The following is a 19,174-nucleotide window of genomic DNA, read 5'->3' as shown; positions in this document are numbered from 1 at the left end:
ACTGCAGCCTCAATCTCCTAGGCTCAAGAGATCCTCCCACCTCAGGCTCCTGAGTAGCTATGACTACAGGTATGTGCATCACACCTAGCTAATTGTTTTGTATTTTTTGTAGAGACAAGATCTCACTATATTGCCCAGGCTGGTCTCAAAGTCCTGGGCTCAAGCAGTCCTCCTGCCTCAGACTCCCAAAGCGCTGGGATTACAGGCGACAGCCACCATGCCCAGCCTGGGGCCCTCATTTTTAAATACACTTTTAAAAGTGCAGTATTCATTTGAAATGTTGTAATTTTGTATTATTTTTAGTAAGATCTTGCCATTTCTGTGTTTGCTGCTTCCAGGGCCTAATTTTTTTTTTTTTTTTTTTTTTTTTTTTTGAGACAGAGTCTGACTCTGTTGCCAGGGCTGGAGTGCAGTGGTGCGATCTCGGCTCACTGCAACCTCCGCCTCCCGGGTTCAAGTGATTCTCCTGCCTCAGCCTCCTGAGTAGCTGGGATTACAGGTGCCTACTACTACACTCAGGTAATTTTTTGCATTTTTAGGAGAGACAGGGTTTCACCATGTTGGCCAGGCTGGTCTCGAACTTCTGACCGTGTGATTTGTCTGCCTCGGCCTCCCAAAGTGCTGGGATTACAGGCATGAGCCACCATGCCTGGCTCCAGAGCCTAATATTTATGCATGTATAGGTAAGCATAGCTGGAAGGTGGAGTACTAAGTTCTTCAGTAGTAAAGGATTATTATTATTATTTTGAGACGGAGCCTCACTCTTGTTGCCCAGGCTGGAGGGCAATGGCAGGATCTCAGCTCACCACAGCCTCCGCCTCCCAGGTTCAAGTGATCTCCTGCCTTAACCTCCCCAGTAGCTGGGATTACAGGCATGCGGCAGCACGCCCGGCTAATTTTGTATTTTTAGTAGAGATGTGGTTTCTCCATGTTGGTCAGGCTGGTCTTGAACTCCCGACCTCAGGTGATCCGCCGCCTTAGCCTCCCAAAGTGCTGGGATTACAGGCGTGAGCCACCATGCCTGGCCAGGGACCCCCATTTTTACTTTGGATCTTGTCCTTAACTCTCAGATCCCTTTGATTAACTTAGCTAATGCTTTTTTTTCTACCTAAGTGTGCAAGAAAAGGAAACAAAAGGAATACTGCAACACAAAAATCTCTGTGAATTTCTAAAAGCTGAAGTTCACAGCCTCTGTGCTATTACCATTTACTGCTAGTTTCTCTCTGAACCACTCAGACATCTGAGGCCTCTAACTGGATCAAAGCCAGTTAACTATTGCATGTAATCTGATCCTAGACCTAGTCCAGTTTGTATCACAACTTCCAAACCCAATTCATATAAAAAATTCACTCAAACAGATAGCTCAAAACACAAACCCATAGAGCTTCAGAATCTGAGAGAGAAGATACCCACGATCCTCAGTTGTAAGAGAGAGCAATGGACAAAATGAGTCTGGTTGGTACCTCGTTAGTCACTCGATGCCCCTGGTGGGGGTAGAAGCTCTACTTCAGATCCCATTTCTGACACCATCTGTTAAAAAGAAAACCTTAGGGCCGGGCGTGGTGGCTCACACCTGTAATCCCAGCACTTTGGGAGGCCAAGGCAGGTGGACCACCTGAGGTCAGGAGTTCGAGACCAACCTGCCCAACGTAGCGAAACCCTGTCTCTATTAAAAAAAAAAACACAGGCCGGGCTCATGCCTGTAATCCCAGCACTTTGGAAGGCTGAGGCGGGTGGATCACGAGGTCAGGAAATCGAGACCATCCTGGCTAACATGGTGAAACCCTGTCTTTACTAAAAATACAAAAAATTAGCCGGGTGTGGTGGTGGGCACCTGTAGTCCCAGCTACTTGGGAGGCTGGGGCAGGAGAATGGCTTGAACCCAGGAGGCAGAGCTTGCAGTGAGCTGAGATCATGCCACTGCACTCGTGCCTGGGCGACAGAGCGAGACTCCGTCTCAAAAAAACAAAAAAGCTGGGTGTGGTGGCAAGCACCTCTAATCCCAGCTACTCAGGAGGCTGAGGCAGGAGAATCGCTTGAACCCGGGAGGTAGAGGTTGCAGTGAGCTGAGATTGCGCCACTGCACTCCAGCCTGGGTGACAAAAGCGAAACTTCATCTCAAAAAAAAAAAAAAAACCCTTAGGCAAATTAAATTTAACAGAGAGTTTATTGAGCAAAGAATGATTTGCAAATCAGGCAGCCCCCAAAGCAGAATAGGTTCAGAAAGACTCCTGCACAGCTGCGTAGTCAAAAAAGACTTACAGGCAGAAAAAGGAAAGTGATGGACAGAAACAGTTGGATTGGTTACAGCTTTGCATTTGCCTTATTTGGACACATTTTGAATAGTTGGTCACCTTTGATTGGCTTAAATTCAGTGATTGGCACAAGAATAGGTTACAGTCTGTTTATGCATCCAATAGGGTTATAGTTCACTATGTATGGCAAAATCTTTACACTGAACTTAAACTGTGTAAGGAGGCAGCTTTATGATAAACCTAACTTAGCAGACCTATTAAGAAATATATATTTTGTCTTTGTCCCCTGGCGTACAACTTCTAAAGCCCTTGTAACTTCCTGAATGACAGAGGTGATAGGAGCTCTTTTGCTACCCGTAACAAGCCCCTGAATTTGAATTACACCTGAGTTTATGTTAATGAGATGACTGGTAGCTGAAAGCCCCTAGATAGCTTCAGGATGGGTCTGGTTGCCAAAGAAATCCACCATGTGCTTATGATGGCAGCGGCGGGCCATCTGGAGTGGCTGCTGCCATCACGCCGGCTGCAGCAGGGAGGTGCAGCTGGGGCTGCAAGCTCCATAGAGCCAGCGGGAGCCAGGGACCAGCGGGAGCCCCATTCCTTCCGAGTTGGGGCAGGAGCTCCCCAGGTGCCGCTGCAACTGCCCAAGCCATGGCTATGGACTCAGGCATCCCGGTCCTCTTGGGGCCCCGGATCAGGCAGGGGCCCCATCCTCCCAGGCACAGCTGCAGCCACTCAAATAGCAAGCCCAGGAGCCCTGTGGCAGGAAAGAGCCCACCTGGTTCTAGCAACTGCATCTCTTGAACGTAAGGGGGTGTGTGTGCATGCTCAGTTTCCTGATTTATGATCTCAATGTGCTAGAAGTCTAACTCAGCATAGGTCCAAGACAGTGTAGCATCCAAACCACACTGAGTCTATTAATAAGTGAGCCAGTAAGATTCACTTTTTCCGTGGCCACAGAAAACACCCCTAAACCCAACCAGCCATCTCGAAAGCAAGGATATAGAAAGTAGGACAGCATGACTTGGTACAAATCTGCCATCAGAACTGGAGAAGTTAGACTTCCTGTGTCTAGAGCATCATCTTTACACATGTGGTACCACAATTTGTCTCATACACACACTCTCAGCACACACCCTGCACTCCACCATGCCCACCTCCTGCCTGGAATGCAGCTTCATTTCTACTTTAACACTAACTGTATTCTGGGTTTAACCATGAGTAAACATTCCCCCTGAGCAAATGCCTAAGCAAACATCACTTCTCTCCCTCCTCCCAGAAGTTAAATATCACTATTTATAAAGGCTTCCCCCTACCCCTACTGTCTCTTATTCTTTCCCTCACCACTTGATGATCCTCCCCACACTGCTACTCGTTAATCTTTCTTTCTCCCACCTTCATTCTGTTCACATACTTCCTGCACCCCTTCGCCCCCACCCCACCAGGCCCTGCTGCAGGTGGGTGTAGCATCACCTAAGAAGCACGGCCTGGAGCCATGAAGGGATAGGAGGCCAGCAGCCCGGGGAAAAGCAAAACAGAAAAAGCACTGCTTGTTTCTGCTGTTACTCTGCCTGCCTCCCCCTGCAGTCTCAGGGAGGAGGCAAAGAAAGTCACCGCTTGGATCCATGTTCACCCCGCAGGAGCGGGGAGAAAAGGCATCTTTGACTTCCTTTTAGATTGTCCCATATGAGCCCTTTGGGATGAAGTCCATCCCGGGCACTAGATCAAAGGAATTGAGTGAGTTTCCTCAAATCCTTTCTGGAATCAGATGAAGAATAAATAAATGAAGAAATAAAGTGACCACAATTTTGTTCTTTTTAAAAATATCCAAATATAGTATTTGAAACACACGGTAGTTTACAGAAGGCTTTTATTTTACAAGCCAATAATTTTTTTTTAATGTCAGACATTGGTACATTACCAATGTTGTAGCAAGGTTTGAGGGAGGTACATCTCACACATGAGCATGAAAACTCAATCATTATGCTTATGACCTACAAAATGACCTAATTTTTTTTAAATGGAAGGATAAAGGGCCCACCAACTTTCTTTTTTTTTTTTTTCTTCGATAGGGTATTGTTCTGTTGCCCAGGCTGGAGTGCAGTGGCACAATCACAGCTGCCTGCAACCTTGACCTCCTGGGCTCAAGTGATCCTCCTTTCTCAGCCTCCTGAGTAACTGAGACTACAGGCATGTACCACTATGCCTGGCTAATTTTTAAATTTTTTGTAGAGATGGGGGTTTCACCATCTTGCCCAGGCTGGTCTTGAACTCCTGAGCTCATGTGATCCTCCTCCTTCAGCCTCCCGAAGTATTGGGGCTACAGGCATGAGCCACCATGCCTGGCTACTTTCTATTTTGGACTAACTTTCTAATTTTCTATTAAGGACTATTGGTAAAATACAATTGTTATCCACTATCACCATCAATTCGTAAATACTCTAACACCAAAAATTAGGAAAGGTATAATCTCAGAATAAAGAAGTCTTGTAAATGAAATTTTTCTCATCTTACTAGGAAATAGTAAATCTTCCATCTTAGACTGGCATATTGAGCCAGTAGTTTAGAGATGAGACCTTTATTGGCATATAACTAAAAATCCAGACATAGCTGGATTGAGGTGCCTAAGTTAGGTGGTATGGAATCTCTCTCCATTTCTTGATTTCATTGTCTTCAGTAGTGACTTCATTCTCACATAGTCTCTCTCCATGAGGCAAGGTGAACAACAGCTCCTTTTAGCTTATCTTCTCTCAGCTATTAAAAGACAAAATTACAACAAATTTAGATTAAAGATCGAATTGGCTTTTATTTGCAATTCTAGAATTGGGCAACAACTCATTCTATAAGATAGAATGAGTGTTCAGATGAGTTGAGCAGAGAAATTTGACTTTATAGGCAGAAAAGGGCTGAAGAACGCAGGAACAGAACAAAAACTGATTGGTTGTTACAAAGTTACTTTCCTTATAAAGGTTAAAGCAGAGGGGGCCACCTCATCATGCTTCCCAAAACAGGCCTGTCTGGGGATTTGGCTATTATCTATTTCTTGCCTGATTTCTTGGAAGATCAAATAAATAGCTTAGTTTTGGCTTGGTGGAAACTTCAGTATGAGTAACTCCATTTTGGTTTTGTCTGTTAAACCTAGTGCAAGAGCTCAGTTCCACCCAATGGCCTCCTATAAATTTCATTTAACACAGTTTAGCAACAAACTATTGATTCTTGAGCATGAATCTCAATAGCACAAACTGGATTACGTGCCTATCTCTAAAACTATCACAGTGACTCTGATTGGTCAGTCTGGGGTCATATGATCACTTCTGGGTGCTGGAATGGAAATATGGGGGACTGCGAGTATAGATGAGTTGTTTCCCATTAAAACAAACAAACAAAAAATCCCTGGGAGATCAAGACAGGCAGATCACTTGAGGCCAGGAATTCGAGACCAGCTTGGCCAACATAACAAAACCCCGTCTCTACTAAAAATAGAAAAATTAGCCGGGCATGGTGGCACATGCCTGCAATCCCAGCTACTTGGGAGGCTGAGGCAGGAGAATTGCTTGACCGTGGGAGGCAGAGGTTGCAGTGAGTGGAGATCGTGCCACTGCACTCCAGCCTGGGCAACAGAGCGAGACTCCATCTCAAAAAGAAAAAAAACAGGAATGATGGTTGTGGACAAAACAACAAAAGAGCATTATAATTTTGTTGAATTTAAGCATCATTTTGATTTTACTGTGACTTTTTTCTGTTTTATTTATCTTTCATTGACATATAATAATTGTACATATTTATGGGGTACAATATATGTATACATTGTATAATTAGCAAATCAGAGTAATTAGCAAATCCATCATCTCAAATATTTATTACTTCTTTGTGGTGAAAACATTCAGAATGCTCTCTTTTAGTTAATTTGTTTTTATTGATTCTTATTTTTTATTTTTAAATGGAATTTCGCTCTTGTTGCCCAGGTTGGAGTGCAATGGCATGATCTTAGCTCACTGCAACCTCCGCCTCCTGGGTTCAAGCAATTCTCCTGCCTCAGCCTCCCAAGCAGCTGGGATTACAGGCATGCGCCACCACACCCGGCTAATTTTTTTGTATTTAGTAGAGACAGGTTTTCACCATGTTGGTCAGGCTGGTCTAGATCTCCCGATCTCAGGTGATCCACCCACCTCGGCCTTCCAAAGTGCTGGGATTACAGGCGTGCCCCACCATGCCTGGCCCTCATTTTATTTTATTTTTTCTGGAGATGGAATCTTACTCTGTTGCCCAGGCTGGAGTGCAGTGGCACGATCTCGGTTCACTGCAACCTCCGCCTCCCAGGTTCAAGCTATTCTCCTGCCTCAGCCTCCTGAGTAGCTGGGATTACAGGTGTGCAACACCATGCCCAAGTATATTTTGCGTTTTTAGTAGAGATGGGGTTTCACCATGTTGGTCAGGCTGGTCTCAAACTCCTGACCTCACGTGATCCCCCTACTTCGGCAAAGAAAGTCACCCCTTGGATCCATGTTCACCCCGCAGGAGCGGGGAGAAAAGGCATCTTTGACTTCCTTTTAGATTGTCCCATGTGAGCCCTTTGGGATGAAGTCCATCCCAGGCACTAGATCAAAGGAATTGAGTGAGTTTCCTTAAATCCTTTCTGGGATCAGATGAAGAATAAATAAACGAAGAAATAAAGTGACCACAATTTTGTTCTTTTTAAAAATACTCAAATATAGTATTTGAAACACACTGTAGTTTATAGAAGGCTTTTATTTTACAAGCCAATGATATTTTTTTAATGTCAGACATTGGTACATTACTAATGTTGTAGCAAGGTTTGAGGGAGATACATCTCACACATCAGCCTTCCAAGTAGCTGGGATTACAGCCAAGCACCCCCATGCCCGGCTAAGTTTTGTATTTTTAGTAGAGACAGGGTTTCAGCATGTTGGCCAGGCTGGTCTTGAACTCTTGGCCTCAAGCGATCCACCCCCCTCAGCCTCCCAGAGTGCTGGGATTACAGGTGTGAGACATTGCGTCCAGCCATGGTTTTTACTTCTGAGTCTGAAATAATTCTCTGTTTTCCAGTAAACCAATTCAAGCTTCTGCAAGTAGATAGGAAGAGGAGTCCCTAGGCATCAGTATATCAATATATTAAGAACAGCCCTGAAGATAAACATGATACAGTCTTTTCTTCAGAATGCAGAAGCTTTCTTATGGGGTCTGTTCTCTTCTAGGAAGAACAAAACAAGACCTGGTCTTACTCTTGCCAACCAGGGTCTATCCCTAAATGAAACCAAATGGCCTCTGTTGTCTTCTAGGAGTTGGCCTTGTCCTAGTTCAAGTCCACCAGACAGATGCCCTCTGTGAAAACCATCCTGACTTGGCCAGGTGTGGTGGCTCCGCCTGTAATCCCAGCACTTTGGGAGGCCGAGGCAAGTGGATCACCTGAGGTGAGGTCAGGAGTTCGAGAACAGCCTGGCCAATGAGGTGAATCCCCATCTCTACTAAAAATAGAAAAATTAAATGGGTGTGGTGGTGGGCGCCTGTAATCCCAGATACTTGGGAGGCTGAGGCAGGAGTATTGCTTGAACTCGGGAGGCGGAGGTTGCAGTGAGCCGAGATCGCGCCATTGCACTCCAGCCTGGGCAACAAGAGTGAAACTCTGTCTCAAAAAAAAAAAGAAAAGAAAACCATGCTGACTTCTCCTTTGCCTGTGAGATCTGATCACCAATCTTCCTCTGTCGATCTCTTTTCAACTTGAATTCTCACCGTTCTGAACCTTGGCCATGAGACTCCCAGGTGCATTGTGTCAACATTTTGATGAATAGTTGTTAGTATTTCCATGTGATGTCTGACATTTTAGGATGCAAACCTATGTCTTCCATGTTCTATCACTAGGTTGTTGGATCACATTTTCTTTTATAATAGAAATAAGCATATATTAACAGTATTTTATCTATACATCCCCTCCTCCCCACCGCCCTGGAATTTGGTCCCTTGGCTATTCCAGGATGGACGGTTAGCTGACATAGCATGAGCAAGGCCAGCTGTGATTAGTTTCAGCAGCTCACTACTCTCATCTGCTTGCCATTGCAAACAACAGCTTATGGCTGTGACATGGTGCATTGTGGGGGGAAGCCAGAGGGAGTTGCCTTTGATATGGGGCCAAGTCATGCCAAACTGTTAGTTCATGGTGCAGCCCCTCATAACCGTGATAGTACTTACGGTATATCCTGACAGGTTGGATTTCAGTTCAGACAAGAGCTCAAAGGATGACACACCCAAATAGTTTTAATCAATTAGATGAATCAAAATATGAATTGAGCCATTCTGTGTTTTGGTTTATTGAGGATTATTCAAGGGGGAAAAACAATGTACTTTTTAGTTTTAATATGACATATACAGATATAATCCTTATTGTTAACAAGGCAGTTCCACACACATTTATCTCGTTTGGTTATTTTCATTTCAGTCCCTTCATTTGGGGATATTTTAATCATGTCTCAATACATCAACTTATCACCCAAATCAATCTCTTTACCATGGCTCACCAAACCAGGAATGACCTACATACTGTTTGTTACATAGTTATTATTCGGCCGTGTGCGGTGGCTCATGCTTGTAATCCCAGCACTTTGGGAGGCCGAGGAGGGTGGATCACCTGAGGTCAGGAGTTCAAGACCAGTCTGGCCAACATGATGAAACCCCATCTCTACTAAAAATACAAAAATTAACCGGTTGTGGTGGCGCATGCCTGTAGTCCCAGCTACTTGGGAGGCTGAGGCAGGAAAATCACTTGAACCTGGGAGGCAGAGGTTGCGGTGAACCAAGATTGCACGTGCACACTACTGCACTCCGGCCTGGGCGACAGAGCGAGACTGCATCTCAAAAAAAAAAAAAGAAAAAAAAAGATAGTTATTATTATTATTATTATTAAGAGACAGGGTCTTGCTATGTTGCCCAGGCTGGAGTGCAGTGGCTATTCACAGGCACAATCATAATGTGCTGCAATCTTGAACTTCTGGGCTCAAGTGAGCCTCTCACCTCACCCTCCAAAGTAGCTGGGATTACAGATGCGTGACACTGCACCTGGCCCTGTTTCTTTTCTAATCTGATCTCATAAAACTGCCTCCTTTGTTCACATGGCTTATTTTGTGTTTCTGAAATGTACTAGATGGCTTTCTACTTCAAGATTTTGCACCTGCAGTTTCTCCTGCCTGAAGAGCTCTTTACATGACTGATTCTTTCTCTCTTTTTTTGAGATGGGGTTTCACTCTGTCACACAGGCTGGAGTGCAGTGGTGCCATCACGGCTCACTGCAGATCGTGGGACTACAGGCTTGAGCCACCACGTCCGGCTTGATTCTTTCTCATTATTCAAGTTTCAGGTAAATGTTACATCCCCAGAGGGGATTTCCCCAACTATCTCTATATTCAGAGAAGTTTCCCATCCCTCACTTTGGCCTTTATCAGCCTAGATTCCTTATCTAAACCACATGACATAGAAGCTGTGTGGAGTGAATTGTCCTCTTAGTTCTTTCAAGGACTGAGTATGACTTGAACTGTTCTGGTTGCTGTTGGGGTCAGGTGAACTTCCTCTTCGCCCTCTGAAGTTTTGCTGAAAAATCAGGTCACAAAAGGCAGATTAATTGGAGAAAAGGCATATGCATCTGTTTGACAATAGTTTTATGTGACATGGAAGACCAACCCCCCAATGGGGTGCAGAAGCTTATGTACCATCTTGAGGCCACAGAAAAAATGGTGACTTGGATGCTGGCAAAACAGGTTATGGGAGGGTGAAGAAGAGGAATTCTATTGAGGGCAATAAATGATTACTAGGGAGAATTCAATGAACTTGAGGAACTTCCAATGGTCTGGGACAAAGTCTGTTGGGCCTGCAGACCAGACAGTGGTTTGTGACAAAAGTCTGTCCAGGTTTATTGACAGACTTTGGTCTTCTTTCTTGCAATATGGGTTCAGTTAATTAAAACTCAGGAAAGAGATCAGAGATAATTGTTTTTCTTTAGTAGGTCAGGACTTTGGACAGATAAGGAAACTTCAGAGAATACTATGCTTTGGGAGAGACAGTGAAGAGGGGCAGGTGGGAGGAGGTTGAGAGAGACCTTGAGACTGCTTTTTCAGCTCAACATGTACAAAGCACCCTATTTTAGGGTATTGGTTTCTAAGCCCCAACATTGCATAGGAGAGAAGTTAACTCATTACATACAACAAATGCCTAGGGCACTAGGCTTTAATTCTCTATGATCTAATCTATCACATCAGTTGGTTTGTTTCCTTCATAACACTCAACTACACCCCATGATTGTCTGGATTATCATTTGTTTATTTCTTTATTGTCTGTTACCCTACTCTAGAATGTGAGCTCCATGAAGGCAAGGATCTTGTCTGTGTTGGTCAGCCTGAATGCCAAACACCTAGCACAATGCCTGTTATATCACAAATGTACAGTAAGAATTCATTGATAAATGAAAAGTATAAAACCACCTTTGCAAAATTATAACTGAGGAACTTATGAAGTGAAAGAAAGCAGACCTAACTGACCCCATCTTGCTTCTAACCTTTAAGTTGTCCTCATTCATTCCTGGGCATAGGCTGAACTAACTTTGGGAAAGAATTCAGTTCATGACTCTGAAACAAAATTGATAATAGCCCTTTGCCAAAAAGACCCCCTTCTTGCCTGGGGACCAGTCTGCCTTTGCAGGACTAACAAATTAGCTACAAGATTAGAAATTACAGTTTAAGGCCGGGAGTGGTGGCTCACATCTGTAATCCCAGCACTTTGGGAGACTGAGGTGGATGGATCACTTGAGGCCAGGAGTTTGAGACCAGCCTGGCCAACAATGTGAAACCTCATCTCTACTAAAAATACAAAAATTAGCTGGACGTGGTGGTGCATGCTTGTAATTTCAGCTACTAGGGAGGCTGAGGCACGAGAATCGCTTGAACTCGGGAGGTGGGGGTTGCAGTGAGCTGAGATTGCACCCCTGCACTCCAGCCTGGGCGGTAGACTGATACTCGGTCTCAAAAAAAAAAAAAAAAAATTACAGTTTAGGGGTCATGCAGCCTCTGACTCCAAGAGCCTGAACCTCCCAAATTGCTCCTGGGATAACATCACTATTTCAAAACCTAAGATCAGTATTTGAGATATTTTGCAGACCCTGCACTTGATGGATCTGCTGACACCATCCAGACCGGTAATCTGGCTCAACCAGTTCTGCATTGCACCCGGGAGCAGAAAACAGCAAGAAAACCTCATTTTGACCCCCTATGTTTCCATCTCCAACCTGACCAATCAGCACTCCCCACTTCTCAAGACCCCACCAGCCAAATTATCTTTAAAAACTCCACAAGGTCAGGAGATGGAGACAATCCTGGCTAACACAGTGATAGTCCGTTTCTACTACAAAAATACAAAAAAAATTAGCCAGGCGTGGTGGCGGGTGCCTGTAGTACCAGCTACTCGGGAGGCTGAGGCAGGAGAATGGCGGGAACCCAGAAGGCGGAGCTTGCAATGAGCCGAGATCACGCCGCTGCACTCAAGCCTGGGAGATGGAGCGAGACTCCGTCTCAAACAAACAAACGAAACACTCCGATCCCCAGGCTGGGCGCAGTGGTTCATGCCTGTAATCCCAGTACTTTGGGAGGCCGAGGAGGGTGGATCACCTGAGGTCAGGAGTTCAAGCCCAGCCTGACCAACGTGGCGAAAAAAATAAATAAAATGAAATGCTTGATTTTTCATCTGAATTTCATGTGGCATACTTGACTCCAAACAACTTTAGAAAGCTACATCCACAGAAAACAAAATTGTAGGAAACTGAATAATAAGTTATTATTATTTTGGCTAATAACATTATCCAAAAATAAAGACAATAGATTTGCAATGTTAATTACTTTCTTGAGGAAAGAAAAGTCACTTGTTTTAAAATATTTATTTATTTATTTATTTGAGACGGAGTCTCGCTGTGTCACCACGCTGGAGTGCAGTGGCACGATCTCAGCCCACTGCAACCTCTACCTCCCGGGTTCAAGCGATTCTCCTGCCTCAGCCTCCCGAGTAGCTGGGACTACAGGCACCCACCACCATGACCAGCTAATTTTTTATTTTTAGTAGAGACAGGGTTTCACCATGTTGACCAGGATGGTCTCGTTCTCTTGACCTCGTGATCCGCCGAAAAGTCACAGTTTTACAGGCAAATGAAGCATTGCTAAGAATTTTAAAGACTCTCCGAACGTTGATATTTTACTACAAAATGTTCTCTTTACAGTGTTAACATGCTTCAAAAAGCAAAGGAAAAAAAACAGTATGGTGGCTTCTCAAAAAATTAAACACAGAATTACCACATGATCCAGCAATTCTTCTGGATATATACCCAAAAGAATTGAAAGTAGGGACTCAGATATTTGTACACCCATGTTCATTGCAGCATTATTCACCATAGCCTAAAGGTACAAACAACCCAAATGTCCACAGAAAGATGGGATAAACCAAAGATGTTATATACGTACAATTGAGTATTATTCAGCCTTCAAAAGGAAGGATATTCTAACGCATGCTACAACATGGGTGAGCCTTGAAGACATTATGCTAGGTGAAATAAGCCACTCACAAAAGGACAATATTGTATGATCCCACTTATATGAGGTATCCAGAGTAATCATAGAGACAGAAAGTAGAATGATGGTTACCAGGGGCTGGAGAATGAGGAGTTAGTGTTTAATGGGTACAGTTTCAGTCTGGGAAGATGAAGAAGTTCTGGAGCTGGATGGTGGTGATGGTTGCAGAACAATGTCAATGTACTTAATGCCACTGAACTGTACACTTAAAAAGGATTAAAATGGTAAATTTCATGTGATATATATTTAACCACAAGTTTTTAAAAAGCAAAGGGAAGGAGAAACATATACAGCATGGGATGAGATTTGTGAAATATTTATTTTTGTTGTGCATGCACAGTCATAGACTCGCCGCCTTCTTCAGAATCCCCTAGGTAGATTCCAGAAACGTGAGGCGCAGCAATTCCAGCAACATAGCCAAGCTGTGTAACTTCGTGGTCTTTAAACAAACAACGGGAATACTGCGGGGATTCAGAAACTGAGTCGGAGGAGGAGTTCTGTCAGCCCTGCCCAGTTCTTGCTTTCTGTCATTTCTTGCTCTCAAATTCTCAAAGATGTCCTGAGAGACTTTCCTCAGAAAAAAAATGGGACAGATAGAGGCGAACCCCAGCGAGTATTGTGTGGCATAATAAGGGAAACTGCCTCGGGGTAGCAAAGAGGACAGCATCACACGCAGACAGGAATCGACTTGGACTTCTCTGAATGGAATTTTGACTTTTTTCTAGGTTGGAGGGTGGTGTCGGGAGTGGGGGAACAGCAAGAGGGGAGGAACTTGTCCGCAGCCGGGGCTGCACGTAGGACTGCGTGAGGCCGAGGCCCGACGAGCCGTGTCGGCGCGCTGCGGCGGGGGCGGGCCCCCGTGCCTCAGTTTCCCCGGTGGCCGTTCTGGGAGCGACGCCCCTCTGACGTCGCGAGGCGAGCAGGGCCGGGCCGGCCGCCAGGGGGCGCGAGCGCGGGGCGGGCGCCGGAGAGGTGGGCGCGCGGGCAGCGGAGCTTGGCGCCCCCGCGGCCGCGCGGACCGCGCCGGCAGAGGCGGAAGCCTGAGCGGGAGGCGGGGCGGCGCGCTGACTCACACGGGACGGACCCGCCCGCCGCTTCCAGGGGCGGAGGTGACAGCGGGCCGGGGACTGGCGGCTGCAACTGCCTGCCGCGCCGAGGGACCGCCGGGCGGCGGAAAGCAGGTCAGAGGCCGGGCCAGGCCGGAGCCGGGCGGGGGCCGGGCGGGGAGCGGGGGTCGCGGTCCGGGGCCGCGGGCGGAGGGGACCCGCACCCCGAGAGACGCGCCGCGCCGCGCCGCGCGGCTAGGCCTGTATCGGCCCTTTCCCAGCGGCGGCGCTGCGCTGCGCTCTGTGGGCCAGGAGCCCGCGAGGGACAGTGGGGCGCCGCGGGCCCCCTCGCATTCCTGTAGTCCCCGGGAGTTGGAGGGGTGGTCAGAGCAATGCGAACGTGGGCTTTTCAAGCGGTGTCAAGCCCAGGGCTCTTTCTCTGCACCGCCCTGCCACTCCGGCAATGAGGCGAAATTTTGAGAGCTGGAAAAAGAATTCAGCGTTAGTCCACCCCGCTGATTTTACAGATGTTCGGAGCCTTACGGCATAGGAGGCCGTGATTCTGTGTCAGGGAGACAGGGACAGATGGCTTCCGAAGCAAGGGTTAGACCTGTTCAGCTGGAGATGCAGCTTTGGTCATGGTGGAGTTTTGCAGAAACCCGCGGACACCCGCGTTCCTGCTGCAGGCACAGATGTCCACCGGGCATCAGTGTCTCAAAGGGTGGTGATGCTGTCACTTTAGTAAAGGAATATTGAGGTTACCAAACAGGCCGGGGCCTGATGCAGATGAGGAGTATAGACTTAAATTTTAGGTGCAAAAACAACTTTAAATGCAGTCTCATTATTACTGCTTGTCTCATTTGTACTGTAATGAAGGGTGAATATTTTTGGCACTCACTTATTCTGGAATATGGGTAACTTGCCTTCAGGTCTGCTTTACAGTAATTCTTTTACACAAATATGAAGATCTTGTATTAAAACACTTTCATAACTAATGATGCTGTAGTATGTGGCAGGCGAGTGGTAACGCTAATATTTAGGGTTTGAGCATAGTCTAGCTCTGCTTGTTTACATAGCTGAGTTAAACGGATGAGCAGGACTGATTAATCTGTAGTAGTTTTTGCAAGACTGAAGTACCTGACAACATTCGGGGATCATTTCTCAGTTGGTGTTCCGTTTATTACTTTCACAGCATGAATACCGACACGGTGATCAGCAAGTTAGTTTATCCTTTACCCATTTTTCTCTAAAATATTGAATTAAAGGATCTCTAAGGTCCTCTTCTGTCTCGAGTTCTCCGATTTTACATGTTAACTTGAAACACGTCACTCATTGTGATAATAAAAATGTTTTAAGAAGAAAAGATTTTTAGAATTCTGCATAATGGGGCATAGCGAATCTTCAAATTCATTATTCTCAGCTCTCTCAGTCACTTTATCAGGGTTGGGCTAAAATAAGTGAAAAGTGACTTTTCAAATTGCAGATACTTACGTGTTAAATTCACTTAAATTCAGAGGCTGCAATGGAGTGATTTCTGGAGGGTGGAGAGTAGCTCAAGTCTGGCTTGGGAACGGGGTTCGTGCAGTGCACTGATAACTTTTGCAATAAGCCAAGAACAGTCTGACTCAGAGAATGTGATAAATTGGCTTTTATACAGTGTTCATATTGTGTATTTTTTGGCTGAGATAATAATAATCTTCATAAACGATCTGTTTAAATATGCACCAGTTATTTATTTGTCTTGCAGCCCCAAGGCAGGGCATTTCCCTCTACGTTCCATCAATCTCTTCCTCTTTTCTGGCTCCTGACTTCAGGTGATCCGCCTGCCTCAGCCTCCCAAAATGCTGGGATTACAGGCGTGAGCCACCGAGCCTGGCTTTTGGCTTATTTTCTAGGTTTAGTATTCTGTTGTTTCTAGAGTCAGCTAATGGATTACCTACAACATGGTATTATTACGAGATTATCTCCTGTGAAATTCTCGAATGTGCTTGATCATCTGCCAAAGCATCCTTAGAATTCATTCAGAATACTTCTGGAAAGTTTTGCAACACCAATTCAATTAATATGAAATAGTTTCTTATTATACACACTCTGGAAAACATCTGAATAAGCTAATTTTCAAGATTGGTTAACTTAGTCTTGTTGGTCAGGAGTTAATTATGAGTTATTAGTTTCTTGCCTGGAAAGGCAGAAAGTTCTTAAGTAGCAGCAGTAAAATGAGCTCTTTAATGAAAGAGCCGTTAAACAAACCAAGATGTTAACTTTTAGTTGTGTTCTTTATCCTCCCTGCTATGAAAGGCAGCTGTGGGAGGTGAAATAGAGTAGCTAAAATGTATTATTTCATTTTTAGATTTCTAGATCTTTTCTTCTGACTGAAGGACGTGACCACCAAGAATTGAACCAGCACTTGAGGGCAGGCACATAGGGCATTGTGTGAGGAGTCTGAAGGCATGGCTTTTGGTCCTTACTTGTTTATTCACTGAACACATTCTCACTGAGCACCTGTGTGTGCTGAGAGGGTGGGCACCTGTGTGTGCCGGGAGGAGGAACACCTGTATGTGCTTGTGGGGGGCACCTGTGTGTGCCGGGGTAGGGGTAGCACTTGTGTATGCTGTGGGTGCTGGGAGGGGGAACCAGTTTGAACAAAACAGACTAAGCCCTCGTGGAACAGACACATTCTAATTGGGTGGAGACAGACAAATATGTGAATGAATAGGTCAAAGGATCATAATGCTATGGAGAACTTTAGAGTCAGGAAAGGGTAAGAGTGTGTGTGTGTGTGTATGTATATGTGTGGTAGGGGATTTACTTTTTATATAGAGGGGTCAAATAAAGCCTCTACTGAGATAACTTTTTTTTTTTTTGGAGACAGAGTCTTGCTCTGTCACCCAGGCTGGAGTGCAGTGGCGTGATCACAGCTCACTGTAGCCTCAACCTCCTGGGCTCAAGTGATCCTCCCATCTCAGCCTCCCGAGTAAGCTGGGACTGCAGGCTTGTATCACCACGCCGGGCCAATGTTTGTATTTTTAGTAGACGCGGGGTTTCACTATGTTGCTCAGGCTGGTCTGGAACTCCTGGCCTCAAGCGATCCACCCACCTTGGCCTCCCAAAGTGCTGGGATTACAGGCATGGGCCACCACACCTGGCCTAACTCATGGTGGGAGACTGGAAGGAAATGAGGAAGTGAGCAGGAGGCAGTGGGATGAGCATGTTCCAAACCCTGGTGCAGGAGCATGCTTGGCATGTTAGGGGTGGCAAGGTCATGGTGGCCAGTCAGTGTGGATGTGGGTTGGGGGGAGGTGGCAGCAGATGAGAGGGGGTGTGAGTGGGGAGGGCACATCAGTGTAGGTCATTGTAAGGATTTTGCCCTTTACACTGAGTGAGGGGGAAGCCGTTGGAGAGCTTTGAACAGTGAAGTTGATGATGACTTATGTTTTAAAAGGATAACTGGCTGCTGGGTTGAGAATAGACAGGAGGAGGACAAGGGCTGAGTCAGGGAGACCTTTTCAAGCTAGAGCTGTGTGACTCACACCATAATTCTTCCCTGAGTCTTCGTTTCCTCATCTGTAAAATAACTGGGCCCTCTCTAGCTCAAGAATTTTAAGTTTTCAAGTAGTGCAGGGTATTATTTCTACAGGGAGGCAAGAGGATTGCGTGGGAAGAGGTTCTGAAAGTAAATCGCTTCAGATGACCTGAAAACTTGACACCAACCTGCCTGTAGCTGAATCATCCCAAATCAAGAGGTAATCAGGTCTTTTTCAGTCAGGTTGTCAGGTCATGAGAACAAAAACACTGTTTCGTAAATATTCTCTGCTCATCCCTTTTGTACTTTGCTGATCCCTGAATTTTCCCTTCCTGATTGAAAAAGGATGAAAAGCTGTTACTCATCAACAGAACTGGCAACCAGAGTAGCTTTTGTTGTTTGGAAAATTGGGAACTTTGGGGAAGGAAACAATTCTGTGTTTATCGTAGGTCATAAGAGTTTTTCTTTTATAACACGCAAAGAATCTAAAAGATTGGTTTTGTTGTAGAATTCCCTTGTCCCATTCATCTCATGTCTCACAGGTGTTCATTCTTAATGCATTGCATGTGTTTCCTTTTGTTTATGTAGGAGCTTGCAAAGTGGGAATGTTTGTTTTATGTGTATGTATCTTGATTTATAATGCTGTAATTCATTTTCCTTTATGTAGTGTTTTTTTTTTTTTTTGGAGACTTTTGAGACAAGAGTCTCACTCTGTTGCCCAGGCTGGAGTACAGTGGCGAGATCTCGGCTCACTGCAGCCTCCGCCTCCCGGGTTCAAGCCATTTCCTGCCTCAGCCTCTTGAGTAGCTGGAATTACAGTCATGCGCCACCACGCCCAGCTAATTTTTTTGTATTTTAGTAGAGACAGGGTTTCACCATGTTGGCCAGGCTGGTCTCGAACTCCTGACCTCAGGTGATCCGCCTGCCTTGGCCTCCCAAAGTACTGGGATTACAGGTATGAACCACGATGCCAGGTCTCTGAGTAGTGTTTTTAAGATCCATCCATTTTGTTATGTGTCTAATTCTCTGCTTTGGAATGCTGCATTTATACCCCATGCTGTTTGCATCCATTGGTTTTGCTTTATCTGCTCTCTGTGTAGTGAGTGGTTACTCAAGTTGTTCCTACTCCCTAACACCATAAATATTGCTGCAGTGAACATCTTCCTACATGTCTACTTACAAAGCTGTATAATATTTCTGTGGAATTGCTGGATTATAGCAGAGACTGAATTTGATTAAATAGTGCCAGATGCCTCTCCATAGTGGCTGCCCCAGTCTCTGTGCCTCTGGAAGTATTAATATTTGAGGACTCCTGTATCCTCATGTCCCACCAGCACTCGCCTCTTTCCAGCTATCCATGGTTTTCAATCTCGTAAGCACAAAGTGATATCTTGTCGTTTTAATTTATATTTCTTTGATGACTAGTGATTTTGAGTATCTCTTATACAGATAGCTTCCTCTGTAAATTGCTTATTCATGTCTTTGGCATTTTCTGTTGGAGTTGATATCTATTTTGTTGCTGTTGACTTGCAGAAATGATTTTATAATATAGGTATTTATTCCCTGTTATGTTTAGACTTTGCAGATGTCTTCTTATTTGGGCATCTTGACATCTGGTGATCAAATCTTCTCATTTAGTTCTCGTTTTGTCTTTGCCATCCTTTGATCAAGAAATATTTTTAATTTTGATGTAATCAAATAGATAAATTCTTTGACTTGCGGTTTATGTTTTTG

The 19,174-nt window shown here is 45.1% G+C and overlaps 1 protein-coding gene and 1 non-coding gene across 4 annotated transcripts in view; one reads left to right on the top strand and one right to left on the bottom strand.

The window, feature by feature from the left end:
- Window positions 1-4,155: 4,155 nt before the first annotated feature.
- On the bottom strand, window positions 4,156-4,261 carry LOC112204700 (small nucleolar RNA U13). The gene has a single exon (XR_002938367.1). It is a non-coding gene; the product is annotated as a small nucleolar RNA U13 (small nucleolar RNA).
- A 9,576-nt stretch (window positions 4,262-13,837) lies between these two features.
- DNMBP (dynamin binding protein) overlaps window positions 13,838-19,174 on the top strand; it is a 135,369-nt gene continuing 130,032 nt past the window's right edge. The window contains exon 1 of one of the 3 annotated variants that reach the window (XM_016962390.4): window positions 13,838-14,052. The gene's annotated coding sequence lies outside the window, so the exon portion shown is untranslated. Of the gene's footprint in view, window positions 14,053-17,559; window positions 17,661-19,174 lie in introns of those variants that run through there. The other 2 variants (XM_016962391.4, XM_063817620.1) reach the window with 2 other exon arrangements.

This window comes from Pan troglodytes, chromosome 8 (assembly GCF_028858775.2).
Source record: "Pan troglodytes isolate AG18354 chromosome 8, NHGRI_mPanTro3-v2.0_pri, whole genome shotgun sequence".
NCBI lineage: Eukaryota > Metazoa > Chordata > Mammalia > Primates > Hominidae > Pan > Pan troglodytes.
Note: the sequence above shows the minus strand (reverse complement) of the source record. Positions and strands in the feature narration are given on the sequence as shown.